This window comes from Mus caroli, unplaced genomic scaffold (genome assembly GCF_978045245.1).
Source record: "Mus caroli unplaced genomic scaffold, Mus_caroli_1 scaffold_4, whole genome shotgun sequence".
In the NCBI taxonomy this organism is placed as follows: domain Eukaryota; kingdom Metazoa; phylum Chordata; class Mammalia; order Rodentia; family Muridae; genus Mus; species Mus caroli.
Window position 1 is genome coordinate 109,833,567 of NW_028227259.1, and position 15,280 is coordinate 109,848,846.

Genomic DNA, 15,280 nt, shown 5'->3' on the forward strand with positions numbered 1-15,280 from the left:
AGGGATGATGGGATAGGGGATTTCTGAAGGGAAAACTGGGAAAGGGAATTACATAAACAAACAAACAAACAGTTACTACAAGGTCTACAGTCCCAAGTAAGAAACAGGGAGGACGATTTGCAGAAGGTGAGTTCCTTCATTTTAAGCTGTTGAGCATGTCACTTCCATTGACATTGTATTAGCTGACACTGAGTCACATGACCATACCCACCTGCAGGGCTCTGAATGCCAGCCTCCCTGAGCTGGAAGAAGGACAACCAGACACCAAAACTGATCAGTGTAGTAAGAGAAGCAGTATCTACCATTCCCAAGGAAGCACTGGATTTAGCTCCTAGGACATGTGTCTTCAGGGGACACAGCAGCCCTGTAAACCATAGCGGAATCCCTTAACTCAGTTTGATGACACCTGGTAGACCCCGTAGGTGCAGCTGTGTTCTCAGAATGATTTAAATGTCACACCAGCAGGTCTAACCACCCGTATCCTATGGAGCGTGGAATGGTCCTTGCTGCTGTTGTGAGCCTAACAGTTTCAGGTGTGTATGCAGTGTGTTAGGATTATACTCACCTCACTACCCACTGCTAGCCCCCTTCCTTGCCTGTGAACACCTTCTTCTTACCTATCCCCTACTGGCCTCACTCCCACCTCCAGCAACCATTACCAGTCACTAGCTCCTTGCAAAGGGATGGAGCATGGACACCTCCTCCATCCATGATGGGTTAAAAGGTATAGTCTTGTATAGGTATTCTTAGCTGCTGTGTGTGTGTGTGTCTGTGTGTGTCTGTGTGTGTGTGTGTGTGTGTGTATACAGGTGAATGCGCACAAGCATGTGTGCTTGCAATGGCAATGTGATATCTGGATGGCAGTATTTCATGACACTGCCACATCCTCCATCTTTTACATTCTTCCTGTCCCATCCTCTGTCATGGGCCTTGAGGGACAATGGTGCAGATTTAGGCACTATATCATTTAGGATTTAGGATAAAGCATTCATCAGTCATGTGTTCTCAGCATTAACTCTGCCACCCTGTAAAACGAAGCAAGAGAGCAACACACGTCTGAGAATACACATAAGTAGTTGCAAGGCAGTCTGGCAGTGTGGTGTCCTTTCAGGGAAACAGTGGTAATGTGTTCTCCATTCATGGACCCTTTGTTCCTAAGGATTTCCTCAGTTGGTACCATTGTTGGTTTGAGCTATAGAAGCCTCTTGAAAGCTTTGGGTCATGCTCCACAGGTACCCAGTGCTGAGTAGGAACCAATACACAGAGCCTGGAGAACCTAGATTGTTCATCTGGGGCCTCTGGGGTGAAGATGCTCATGGTTTTTTTTGTTTTTTGTTTTTTGGTTCTTTGGTTTTGTTTTGGTTTGGTTTGGTTTTTTGGTTTTTCGAGACAGGGTTTCTCTGTGTAGCCCTGGCTGTCCCGGAACTCACTCTGTAGACCAGGCTGGCCTTGAACTCAGAAATCTGCCTGCTTCTGCCTCCCAAGTGCTGGTCTTGAAGTCAGAAATTCTCTGCCTCTGCCTCCCAGTGCTTGGATTAAAGGCGTGCGCCACCACGCCCAGTTGCTCATGGGGTTTTGACTGGTACATATGGATTCGAGATGGATGATTTGAAGACACTCAACTCATCTTGAGACACAGGAGACATCACACAATGCAAATGTTTTAAAGAAGACACAACAGTTGGAGAGTTCTTACAGGCACTTTCCATGAACAGCAGGTAGAGGTGCACATAGAGTGTACCAAAAGATCCAGAGATAGAAGCTGAGCTTTTCTGTCTATTTAGCTTTTTAAAATAATCATGGTTGTTACATTTATTGCCAGTACTTTTTCCTAATTGTGCATAATTTAAAGAGGTTAAAAACCATCCGGTAGAGTCCTATTACAAGCCTAGATCTTCCTGGCAATAAAGCTTACACTGCAACTGCTATACTGAACAGAACATACTGTGCAAAATGGAGTCAAGATGACTTATATTTATTTTTGTTTTTTAGATTAATGTGGCTGCTTATGACTAAGGATTCTGGGACCACAGATGTTCAGAGAAGTAACATATACATATAAGGTAATAACAGGATTATTTTTAATTAATTTCACTGTCGTTCTAAGGGCTTTTTACCAATCTTCACTCACAAAGCAACTGTATTCCGCTCATAAAGAACAGAATTTGCACAAATCATCTTTGAGTTCTGGATTAAATTCTATGATGTAATGTTGGTACTGTAAGCATGTCATGTCTTTGCTATAGTATGTCTAACTGTGATAGTGACCTCAGTAAGCAAGAGCCACTATTGTTTGGAAGTTACTTACTTTGATCACAGTTTGCTTCTGCAAAATTTGGGATGAACTACTTTTTAATACCAGAGGAAAAAATTAGACCCAAATGGAACAATGCATAATGGCCTTTACTGTATAAGAATATCTGTAAGTTAGTATTAGCTCTTTGTTTGGTTTGGTTTGGGTTTTTGTTTGTTTTGTTTCATTGAGTCCTATGTATCCCAGGCTGGCTGAGAACACTGTAGTTAAGGCTTTTTGCAGGAGATATTTTTTAAAAAAAAATAGAACCATCATGTTCCTGCGATTGCCCCTGCTATCAGCCCTGGTGGTCTGGCCACACAGCTTGCTAAGTTCCCACGGGTGGGTCACTACCACTCCAAAACCATCCTTCAAAATCCCCCACAACATTTGTGGTGCACATCTGGCAAACCCATGCTTTGCCGCTGTACCTTTCTCTCTTTAACCCAGAGGAGCCACAGAGTGAAAGAAAACGCAACACAAACTTACTTCTGAAACAATGGTAACTCAATCTCTGGGTGCAACAACTAAAGTCTAATCTCATAAACCTTATTAAAATCCGATTCCTCTGGTGACAAATCCTTGTGGATCCGCCATGATACTGGGAGACTCTAGCAGCTACATCTTGCCCCTTTGCTGTCCCCATTCCAAAAGGACCTAATTCTCTCCTGCTTCCTCTCTTCCTCTGTCCAACATGGAAGTCCCACCTACTTGCCCAGTGATTGGCTTCCTTATTCATTAGGGGATTGGTTCACAAGAAGCCACTTGATTATGTGACTCTCTGGAAGGGCAGAACTAACATAAAAATACAAGCAGCACAGAGCCATACATTACAAAGGGTGACCTTGAACTTCTGATCTTCCTGCCTCCACCTTCCTAGCACTGGGATTGTAGGTTTGGGGAGCCACAGCCAGTTTGCACAGTGCTGGCATGGATGAACCCCAGGGCTTCATGAATGCTAGGTAAGCACTCAAGCAACTGAGATTCACCCTGAAGAATATTTTAAAAGTCAAAGCAAAAATATTTGGGGGGGAGACAATAAGGTGTGTCACTGGTACCCAGAGCAGGTAAGTCCCTAGAAACCCCTTGGGAACAGGGTATACCTGTGGTGTCTTTACATTCCCTCGACTACATATTTTTTATTGATACAATGCTCTCCAAAAGACCCCACTGGCCACATCCAGGTGGGAGCATCGTCATAGGGGGAGAGCATCAAGCCAGAGAACAGAGGCATTCTTTGATGGCCTCCGTCTCTCAGCTGTTTGGTTTAACCAGCATCTCGGGTAAGAGATTCATCTGAGCCTCCAGATCCGTTTGCATTGAGGCTTTGAGTTTCCGTCAGACCTCTTCCTGTTGACATTCATTCCTGTTGAATGAGAATAAATTGCGCGACATCGCACGCAATGTTAAGGATGGCATCTGGGGATAGCCGAAGACTCTGATAAATTAATTAATCTATTTAGGTGTGTTTGCTTGGAAACCTGGAAAGAAGCCTGTTTTGAGATACATTTTGTTTTTAGCGTGTAATCCGAAAGGACGAGAGAACTCTTCACCTCGTGCACGTTTTCAGATAGCCTTTCTGCTTATCTCAACATTTCCCTCTCTGTGGCATTTTACTTAGAAGCGGCGAGGGAGGCAGGATGACCATGATTTAAAAATCCATGTCCTTAGTCTACGAAGGACTCTTCTAAGTGCTGTCTCTGTTTTAATATTAGGCTCATGTATGGGCAAGACTGAACAAGTCCTCCTTTTTCTTCCTAAAATGAAGCAATAGATTTAAAAACTGAATCTGTGTGTTGTTATTTCTTGTACTGAGTGATAATGACAAATATTTAATGTAAATATGCTATGGGCTGTCTGCTAACCGGACAAAAGACTCATTCGAGTCCTGAGTGAAGCAGAGGGCGCTTTTAAGTCCTGTGATGTTATTAAGGACCTAAGGCTAGAGAGCTAAAATATTGAAGTTCAGAGTTAGAAACCAGGGAGAAAATAAGCAAAACATGTATGATGTTGTCGGCTCATATGGAATGAGATTAGTAAGAGCCCCCAGCTTTTAACTAGCCCCGCAGTAGACAATGCCCAGGGTGCTGATAGAGGACCATAAGGGTCAATAAGATCCAGTCATGCTCTGTGCTTATACAAAATGTCACAGTGAACTCATATCACACAATTACTATACGTTCATGTGAAGTTGGACTGAATTAACAGTGGGAGAAGAGAGAGCAGCCTCCTTGCTCATGAATTCCACCGAGAATGACCAGGAAGAAGTGCAGTGTTGTCTATAGAATGTCACTGTCCCAGCACTGTAAACTGGCTCACAGATGACATTCAGGACCCTGGACTTCCCCTGAAAAACCCCAGGCAGGATAGTTAACTGAAATCTCAACTTCTCCCATACACATAGGCTTATAGGACCTTGAGTCTTGGCATAGCAAGGAGTTAAATAATGCAGCTTTCGTGAGTGTCTGCCTTCTTGGTACACTGTAAACCTTAGTTCATATACTAGGGTTCTCCTTTATACATAGTAGGGGACCTTGGTTAAATAAGATCAACAATATTATCTTCCATTAATCAAACAGACACAGACCCCATCATAACTTTTCTGTTCAAAGCATTATCCATGTTCAGAAAATATCTGATGGATCTAAACCATAGGTTTGCATGTACAGTTCAATGTCATATAAGCTGTTACTGCCCAGACAACTAGGTCAGGAGCTGGGAGTGCCCGAATAAGGCTCTTAGTCTCTGCCCTTACAGTTTGCAGTGTGGGAGGAGAGATAGATGAGACTATATATAAATAGCCCAAGCAGTGAAGGAGTCTCCACAGTAGGTAGGAAGTGTTGATCTTGGATTGTATATGAAAACTGTCATCCACAGGCTCTCAAAATAGGGTACTGTAGCTATGGCCTGAGTACCCTTCAGTATTATTCCAGCAGAATGCTTTTTTCCAAAGCTGAGTTCATGGTGCGTCTATCAGTCCTGCTGTAATGTAAAGGAAAATAGAAGGCGAAGATGTGATATTAAAATAGGGGCCTGGCCAGGCATGGTGGCATTTGTCTTTAATCCCAGCCCTTGGGAGGCCAAGTTAGGGATCTTTATGACTTCAAAGTCAACCCCATGTACATAGCAAGTTCCAGGCCAACCAGACTACATAGTGACACCCTGTGTCAAAAACTAAATAAATAAATGCAGGGCTGAGGATGTTGCTCAGTGGTACAGTATGTGCGTAACATGTTCAAGGACCTGTTCAATCCTCAGCTGTATCAATCAACCAATCAGATACTCGATCATGGCACACTGAAACCATTCAATGTAAGCAAAGCCAACGTTTGTTAGAGCAGCACACAGCTCAGTTTCCTGTAAGACCTTCAGATGTGTTATTTTACTTTTATTTAAGATGCTTCAAGGGAAATTGGTCTAAACCCAGAGTCCTACTCCTGTGTTTGCTTGATACACAGAAGCTAAAAATATTGATCTTGCTTTAACAAAGCTTCCTCTATCTATAAAGGAAAACCCTGGAACACAAACTAAAATAAAATACCCCATGGTTAGGTCCTATGCCAGACTCTAGTCTAACTCACTTAGGAGTGAGTGGCTCAGCGGTGTGGCCAACATTGAGAGACCCCCACACCTGCATGGGGTTCCCCCCCAGAATTTCCAGTTAATCCTGCAATTCTAGCTCAGCCAGGGTTCTAAGCAATAGGTTCCCCACGGGGCAGTTCCTAACGCATACTTACACAGATGTACTCAAACATGAAGCACTGTTTATGTTTCAGAAGTAGCTCGCAAAGGTTCCCGAGGACTCCTAGCAGGACCCCAGGGACCTTTCTATATAGTATACAGTACCCATTTTTCATTTTGTCATGGGATAACCAACCCACAGGCTTGTCCTAGATCCCATTGGAAGTTTTGTTTTATTTTTGTCTTGAGAAAGTGTCTCACTATGTAGCCCTGACCTACCAGTCCTCCTACTCACAAAGCATTTTGTATTCGGTATTGGAATGTACACATGCTTGCCCTCAGCCTCCTGAGTGCTGGGATTAAAGGCATGGAGTGCCACCCCTAGTTCATTTTCTTAATAACTGCCAGTCTAACCAGGGTAAGACAGAATCTCACTGCAGCATTAAAGTGTATTTCTCTGCTTCCGTGTGGAACAGAGCATCATGGTTATTATCTATGGTCCATCTCTGGGGAACTGTCCATTTCATTCGTCCGTGTATTGACCTGGTTATTTGATTTCTTGTTTAGCATATATATTGTATATTCTAGCTATTAATCCTCTGTCCGATGTACAAGAAGATTGTTTTCTCGTTCTGTAGACTGCTTCTTCGCGGATTAGCTGTTTCTTTGGTCTGATGAGGTCCGGTTTGTGGATCGCTGGCCCTGCTTCACAGCACCCGGAATCCTGTTGTGAAGTTCTTGCCTATGCCTGTGACTTGATAGACTTTCCCCATCACAGTATTTCAATCTTGTTTATAATCTGTTATGCCTTCATTTAGCCAGTCCTTCCTGAACTTTTCATTCGACAAAATAGAATCCTGATACCATACACTGCACTGAAGTGTCTTGCATTTGCACACACTGGAGTGTGCACACACACTACCAAGCCTTTGACTCATCCGTTAGCCTCCCGTATTCCTTTGCTTACCTTCACTCCTGTGACACTTCGATATACAGTCTCTTTCTACTTCTTTATTCACTCTTTTATTCAGTTCTCTTTATTCAGTAAGGAACACAGGCCATAGGCAGATGCTGTCCTAAACAGTTGGGACAAAAATACCTTCCAAATCAAGCAAAAGAAATTCCTGCTTTGGTGGGACTTAAAATGGACAGAGACGGGAAAAGAAACACATATGCAGTTAAAATCTGTAGCATATTCAACTGGTGTGGAAGACAAAAGGAAGTGTGCACTGTGGGGTAAACGTTAAGTCAGCTTTGAAGTGTCACTGTCCAGACAAGAGGTGGAGACGGGGTCAAAGGTGATTGAGATCTGAATCAGACTTAAGAAGCCCCAAAGACGGTGAAAGGTGTACTGTTGCCAGGAAGAAGAGAATTCTGAGCAGAGGTGTTGAAGGTCCTGAGTTGCGGGTAGATGTGGAATGTTCTAGAGCTGTCTAGAAGGGCCAGTGAGGCTACAGCAAATAGAATGAGCAGGACAGAGCTGATTAGCTAAAGGTAGGAGTGTAGAAGTTTTGTACAGATTTTGGCCTTTTCCTTGGATGAGATGGAGAACTGTTGGAAGAGTTGGCTCATAAGAGAAGGCCAGTATTTTAAGAGTTTCCTTCGAGCTGCACAGTGGAGACCATTCTATGGTAGAACCATGGAAATCAACTAAAGGCTCCTGTGGTCATCCAGTTGTGCTGTGATCATGAAGTGGATCACGGTAATGGTAGAGATTGGTCAGAAATAGAGGTAGGAGTTGTAGACCAGCGGTAGAGGGCATATCTGGCATTTACAGGGCCCTGGGATTTATTTCCAAAGGTAGAAATGGTAGGGGAGGGGTGGTAAGTAAATGGCTGGAATAGATAGATAGATAGATAGATAGATAGATAGATAGATAGATAGATAGATAGATAGATTGTTTCTTCTTCAAAATAATAAGAAGAAACCACACCCTGGTGAAGAAGCCAACCATGGCTGCTTACAGCATTAGGTCCCTTTATGTCACCTAAGAAGGACTCCTTGAAAGAGGATCAAAAAATGTGAACCTGCTCCCATGTCACCTACCACAACCCTGAAGTTGTGACACTCCTGTTCTGCTGTGCCTTTTCATTACCGGCCATGTACCTTTAGGGACTGTGACCTAAACTATTACTGAGAAAGAACCATTGCTCAGTGAAGGCCTGTACTTCTGCTCTTGGAGTTTGAAGTTCATTCCAGGGTGGGTCTTGGAAGGCCATGAGGTCAGCAGTGGAGCCATGGAGTGACTGTGCCACTGCTAGTCACACTGTAAAGGAGCCCGTGCTTCAGGAGAGCCCAGCCCTGTTCCCTCTTCTCATCTCAAAACTAAGTCCACCTACTCTAAATTCCAAGAGTCAAGCAAATATTTCTTATATTCACTTTTCATAAATATTTACTTATTTATATTTTATGTGTGAGTGCATGCATGTATGTCTGTGTACCACATTAATGTCCACAAAGGCAAGAAGAGGGTATCAGAGACTCTGGAACTGGAGTTACATACAGGTGGGTGTACGACTATCTGTGGGACTGGGAACCAAACTTGGTCCTCTACAAGTAAGGCAAGTGCTGGCAATGGCTGAGCCATCTCTGCAGCCCACAACTAAGGGGGTTTCCAGACGTGTATATATACACTTATTTTTACTCATTTGTTCACCAGTTATCTAGTGAGTGTATGTACATGCCAGAAAAATACATACATACACACTAATTCTTGCACAGTACTACACTCTCTCTCTCTCTCTCTCTCTCTCTCTCTCTCTCTCACACACACACACACACACACACACACACACACACACACACACACACACACTGGGAAGGGAGGAAGGAGTGAAGGCCAGGCCATGGTTCCTAAGGAGTTTACAGGATGCAGACCAAAACACAAGTGAAGAACACAGATGCACAGCACAAGGAACGAAGATAACACCATGAAGAGGGTATGACAGTGAAAGGATTCAGAGTGTTGGTATAGTGTAGGCTTGTGCAAGAGTTAATCTGTGTGTGTGTGTGTGTGTGTGTGAGAGAGAGAGAGAGAGAGAGAGAGAGAGAGGAGAGAGAAGTCCTGTGCAAGTGGGTGTGTATGTGTGATAGTGTAGTGCTGTGCAAGAATTAGTGTGTGTGTGTGTGTGTGTGTGTGTGTGTGTGTGAGAGAGAGAGAGAGAGAGAGAGAGAGAGAGAGAGAGAGAGAGAGAGAGAGAGAGGAGAGAGAGAGAGAGAGAGAAGTCCTGTGCAAGTGTGTGTGTGATAGTGTAGTGCTGTGCAAGAATTAGTGTGTGTGTGTGTGTGTGTGTGGAGAGAGAGAGAGAGAGAGAGAGAGAGAGAGAGAGAGAGAAGTCCTCTGCAAGTGTGTGTGTGTGATAGTGTAGTGCTGTGCAAGAATTAGTGTGTGTGTGTGTGTGTGTGTGTGTGTGTGAGAGAGAGAGAGAGAGAGAGAGAGAGAGAGAGAGAGAGAGAGGAGAGAGAGAGAGAGAGGAGAGAGAGAGAGGAGAGAGAGAAGTCCTGTGCAAGTGTGTGTGTGATAGTGTAGTGCTGTGCAAGAATTAGTGTGTGTGTGTGTGTGTGTGAGAGAGAGAGAGAGAGAAGTCCTGTGCAAGTGTGTGTGTGATAGTGTAGTGCTGTGCAAGAATTAGTGTGTGTGTGTGTGAGAGAGAGAGAGAGAGAGAGAGAGAAGTCCTGTGCAAGTGTGTGTGTGATAGTGTAGTGCTGTGCAAGAATTAGTGTGTGTGTGTGTGTGTGAGAGAGAGAGATAGTGTAGTACTGTGCAAGAATTAGTGTGTATGTGTGAGAGAGAGAGACATAATGTACTGCTGTGCAAGAGTTAGTGTGTGTGATAGTGTAGTGCTGTGCAAGAATTAATGTGTGTGTGTGATAGTGTAGTGTTGTGTAAGAGTTAGTGTGTGTGTATGTGTGTGTGTGTGTGTATGAGAGAGACAGAGACATAGTGTAGTGCTGTGCAAGAATTAGTGTGTATGTATGTGTGAGAGAGAGACATAGTGTAGTGCTGTACAAGAGTTAGTGTGTGTGTGTTTGATAGTGTAGTGATGTGCAAGAGTTAGTGTGTATGTGTATCATGAGAGAGAAAGAGAGAGAGAGAAAGAGACATATGTAGTGCTGTACAAGAGTTACTCTGTGTGTGTGTGTGTGTGTGTGTGTGTGTGTGTTTGATAGTATACTTCTGTGCAAGAGTTACTGTGTGTGTGGGATAGTACTGCTGTGCAAGACTTAGTGATTGTGGGTGCACTGGATAGTTTACTACTGTACAAGAGATACTATGTGTGTGTGTGATAGTGTACGTATGTGCAAAATTTAGTGTATGGGTGCATGGGATAGTGTACTGCTGTGCAAGTGTTTGTGTCGGGGATGTATGTGCATGCATATATATGGCATATGTACATTTTCTTGTGGCTTGTACATGTGTATGTATACGTGTGCATGCGTATGCATGTGAGACCCAGACGCTGATGCGGCCTCTCTCCCGTGATTGCTCTTTATTCTTTGAGACAGGTCTCTCACTGAGCATGGAACTCACTGATTCAGCTCCACTGGCTGGCCAACAAGCCCCAGAGAGTCCATCTTTTTTCAACTCCCCCATGTATACCATGCCTGGTTCATACGTGGATGCTGAGAGTTGAAACTCAGGTCCAAGAACTTTACCCACTGGGCCATCCCCAGCTCCTGGTATTAATATTCTCAAAGGGCAACCCAAGAAAACATCTCCAAACGTGGAATTCGTGCAAAGGAAGGAAGCTCCATATCTGGAGCAAAATGTTCTTTGTTTCAGGAAGTCCGTAGACAGCTTTCCTGTCTGCATGCGCTCTAAGTGGTTTTATCCTGTCCCCTGGTAACACTTCTTATGCCCTCAACACTCCTGAGTTTGTTCCTCTAGCTGAGCATTTCCGCCTCCAGTCTGCCACATCCAGCTGCTTATGAAAGTCATCTTCTTGGACACCTAGCACGATTTTCTGTAGCTCTGCAAACACGCTTTCCCTACAGTCTAAGGCCTCTGTTCGTCAGGGATGACGCCACTCCTTCCGGTTTTAAAGACATGAGTAAGAATCTTGGGCTTGTCTTGACGTCTCTAAACTCCATAACAAACCCATCAGCTAGATCATGAGTTATGAATGTTGGTAAATTTTAAAGAGGGAACTGTGGAGCACATAGAGGGGCCTGCATGGAAATATTTGGTAGAATAATGAAAGCCAGAGCTAAGGGTGTGTGAGCGTCCTGGTGATGCGACATCTCCTAAAGGAGCTATGGCTCTGGAGAGCTCCTCTCTGTGTCTGTATTGGCCAGGGTTCTCTAGAGTCACAGAACATATGAAATGTCCTTCTATATTGAGGGAATTTATTATAATGACTTCCAGTCTGCAGTCCAACTCCCCAACAATGGGCAGCTGTGAATTGGAAGTCCAAGAACCTACTACTTGCTCAGTTCCACAAGGCTAGTTGTTAAAGCTGGTCTTCTGTAGAAATAGATTCCAACAGAGGTGCTGGCAAGTAAGTGCAAGCAGGTGAAGAAGAGCCATTCTTCCTTCTTCCAATGTCCTCATGTAGTTCTCCAGCAGAAGGTGTGGCCAAGATTAAAGATGTGTACCACCATGCCTGGATCTGGGACTTGTTTTGTCCCAGGCTGACCTTGAACTAGTCTCCTGGGATTAAAGGTGTGTACTACCTTGCCTGGGCCTAAGCTTTTCATGGCCACTATATGCCTCAAGATCTCCATGCCAAGATCCAGGTCAGAAACTTGTGTCTTCCAGTCTCAAGATCTGGATCACAGGTGAGCCCACCAATTCTGGAGTGTAGTTCATTCCAGATATCGTCAAGTTGACAACCAGGAATAGCCACTGCAGTGTCTGAGGGTCTTTCCACCACACTCATTGCAGGATGAAAGCTGCCACTCATGCTTTAGGAAGAGCTTTCCATACTCATGGAATAGTATACATAAAATATACCCCAAAGGCTTTCAGCCCGGGAAATATTTTGAGATGAGCAAGGGAACCAGAAATAGTTATTGTATTTTATTTTTAAATTGGACATTGAAACTAGTCATAGAAAGCCAACGCTTTTTGTGAATGTATCTGCAATTAGAGAAAATACACCTTTTCAGGAGTTAAAACTATCACTGTCATAATTATATAAAAGGTTTGCCATATAAATTAGCCCATTCAGAAATCCATCTTGTGTGTTTGTTCGGTATTTGTACTTATTTGTTCTGTAATTAAACAGAACATTTGACTGACAGAGGAGGGAAGGGAGCTCCTGGTAATCTTCTTGGGGCAAGAGATGGTTAATGAGTAGTCTAACTTAATTGATTTGAACAAGAACAATGAGGGGGAAGTAAGTAGTCAGTGTCCTTGTATTTTATTTCGGTGTAAGTTTCCCAGTATTCAATTCTCGGTACAGAAGGTACTTGCTGTTTTGCCATGCTGAGTTCCTGGAATCACATCCAGATACCCCTAAATTAGGAGATGGGAACAGGGCAGGGTTTGGGAACTGTGTTCTCCACCCAATGGTTTAGCCTCAAACAGAAGCAAGTATAACCAAGAGTGTAATGAGTGGATAGAAGTGATTCCGGGGCTCTGTAAAACTCTGTTTTTCTAGCTTTTCATGAGTGATGGGTAGTGGCTGCATGGAAAAAGCGGGGTCCCTTGAGCCTCCTCACGGCTCTCTTTCCTTAGTCTGTATCTTCCTTTGCCAGAGCCATGGACTCTGTGTTCAACTCACAAACACAATTACCAGGAATACAATCCAGAGATAGCTAGCTTTCCTAATGGATGCCCTTGTCAGTGGGTACCAAGGCTGGATGTCCCATGGAGATTGTGATGTGGAATAAGCTCAGATGTTGGAGTCTGACAGATTGGAGTTGGAGCTTTTGCTCTGTCTTTCACAGACTTTGTAACATTGAGGATGCCATTTAACCTGGATGTAGTTTTCATCTTCTATAAAGCCTACCTGATAGACTTACTGCAGAGCAAAAGATAATACTGTGCTGGGAACAGCATACAATGACAGGGACTGCCTGCAGTAGGCCGGGATGGAGACATCTCAGAAACCCACAGCAGCTCTTTGTAAAAAATTATCGTTCCCATTTTTCCTAACCTTAGCCCTGGACAACAGCTGTATAGATTTCATTTGTGCATGACTGCTTTCAGTTGGCCTTGGTGTGCATAATTATTCTATTATATCTGTCTTTCTTACTTCTTTCTCCTTCTGCTCTGGAAAATTCTGTGAAACTAGATGTTCCTTGATGTAATGATTCTTAAACAATTAAAAATTGAGGCATGGGGCACAGCACAGCACAGCACAGCACAGCACAGCACAGCACAGCACAGCACAGCACAGTCCTAATGGTCCACGTGCATGCTGTGTGTTCTTATCTTGGAAACAGTGTAATAACTGCACAATGGTAGTTCCAGATTAATGCTTGACTTGCAAGGAAAGTTTGAAGAAATTATTAGAAAATGAAATAAAGCCAACATTGGGACCCCAAGAAAGAAAGAAAAACTATTGAAGTTATGAAATAAGTTTTGCACAACATTTGAGAGTAGTTCTTGGATAACAAGTATAAAATATGTAAAATTTTTATATTGATAAAACTAAGTCAAAACACTGGGACGCTTAGGAGAGTCATTGTGTGCAATGTGCAGAAGCAGAAAGCTAGCGGAACTACTGAGTTATGGGTTAACTTGACTCTTTCTGGCCACTGCCTGGCAGCTTTGCCCATGCCATTTATCATTAGAGCTTCACAAGAAAATACAAGTTAGCTGGCCTCGGAGTTCTGAGTTCTGAAGTATAGTAAGTCAAAGTTAAAGTTTAAATAATAAGTTTGTAATTTCTATTATTTTGGCTATAGGCCTGGGAATAGGGAGGCTTGAAACTTTGGGGAACAATTTTAATTCTTGAATCTTTGTGGGATGTGGTTATTCTTTTGAATTTGATTCGGCAATGATTGTGCAATGTCTTTTTTTCTACCTGATTTTGGATTATCAATAAAAGACTGGGGGCAAGAAAAAAGTGAGCGAGCATGAGAAGAGAATGTGAAGAGTGAGTGAGGAGAGAATGGGAGGTGTGTATGGAGAGTGTGTGTGTGAGTGAAAGAAGAGTGCATGTGGTGTGTATGTGAGATATGTGTGAAAAGTGTGTGTGAGAGTGAAAGGGGAACTCACGGAGGTGTGTATGAGTGTGTCAAGAAAAGAAAAATACACAAGAGAATGCAGAGTGTGTGCAGCTTCAGGCTTCGAGCGAATGAGTGAGAAAGAGAGTAGAGAATGAGAGAGAAGAGAGAGCAACTTTAAGCAACTTGAAAGGTTGCCTGTCAGCTTGTACCCCAAAAAAGTAGTCTGTGTATATTTATTATGCACCTTCCACATATCCCTGCTTCCAGTCGAGAACTCCGATCCTGTGTTGAGGCTGGACCCTGACAATACTGTGCTTAATGCCTGCCACTTGGCAGGCACAAGAGAATTGTCTGTTGTTAGACCTGAGATTCTCACTTAGCAAAATGAGAGATCTGATTCAAAGTTTTTGTTTTGTTTTGTAAAGCATTTTTTCTTAATGTGATGCCTCTTATTATTAACTTTCTTACAGTAGCCACAATAACTCACCAACAGATGAATATATTAATTTTTTAACTAGTTTAATTGGGGGTGCTGACGAGGCTCAGGTAAGAGGAACCTACAGGAGCATGGACAATTTAGCAGTGGCCACACCACTGAAGAAAACGTCTCTCTCCTCCAGAAACAATCCTGCCCATAGCTCCTCAGGGAGGGGTGGGCCCTGGCAACCCCCTCAAATGCATCGCTTTTTAAATACCTGTCATGGAATACTTTTTGGCTTTCAAAATGAAGTGAAATCTTCATTATGTGATGGCGCCAATTAACCCTGGAAATATTATGTGAAGAGAAGCGGGCGAGTCACACAGTGATAAATACTTCATGACTCCAGTTGCATGGCACATCTACAGCAGCCAGATTCCCCACATTAGAGAGCGTGCTGGTGGTTTTGAGAAGGAAACAGGACAAATGGGAGTTACTGGTCTTGGTGTCTTAGTTATTGCTGTGAGAAGACATTGTGACCAAGGCAACTTACAAAAGACAGTGTCTATTTGGGGCTTGTGGTTTCAGAGTGTGAGTCTGTGGCAGGGAGCATGGCAGCAAGCAGTAGACAGGGTGCTGGAACCACAGTTGAGAACTCACATCCGGATCCATAAACATGAAGAAGCAGGGAGAGTGTGGGAGTGGCTGAGTCTTTTAAAATCTCAAATCCCACCCCCAGTGACCCACCTCTTCCCACAAAGCCACACCCC

The 15,280-nt window shown here is 43.5% G+C and overlaps 1 protein-coding gene across 1 annotated transcript in view; it reads left to right on the forward strand.

Moving 5' to 3' along the window:
* Positions 1 to 15,280, forward strand: part of Lrrc8c (leucine rich repeat containing 8 VRAC subunit C) — a 101,810-nt gene that overhangs the window by 22,704 nt on the left and 63,826 nt on the right. The window contains exon 2 of the mRNA XM_021162448.3: positions 1,993 to 2,063. The gene's annotated coding sequence lies outside the window, so the exon portion shown is untranslated. The remainder of the gene's footprint in view (positions 1 to 1,992; positions 2,064 to 15,280) is intronic.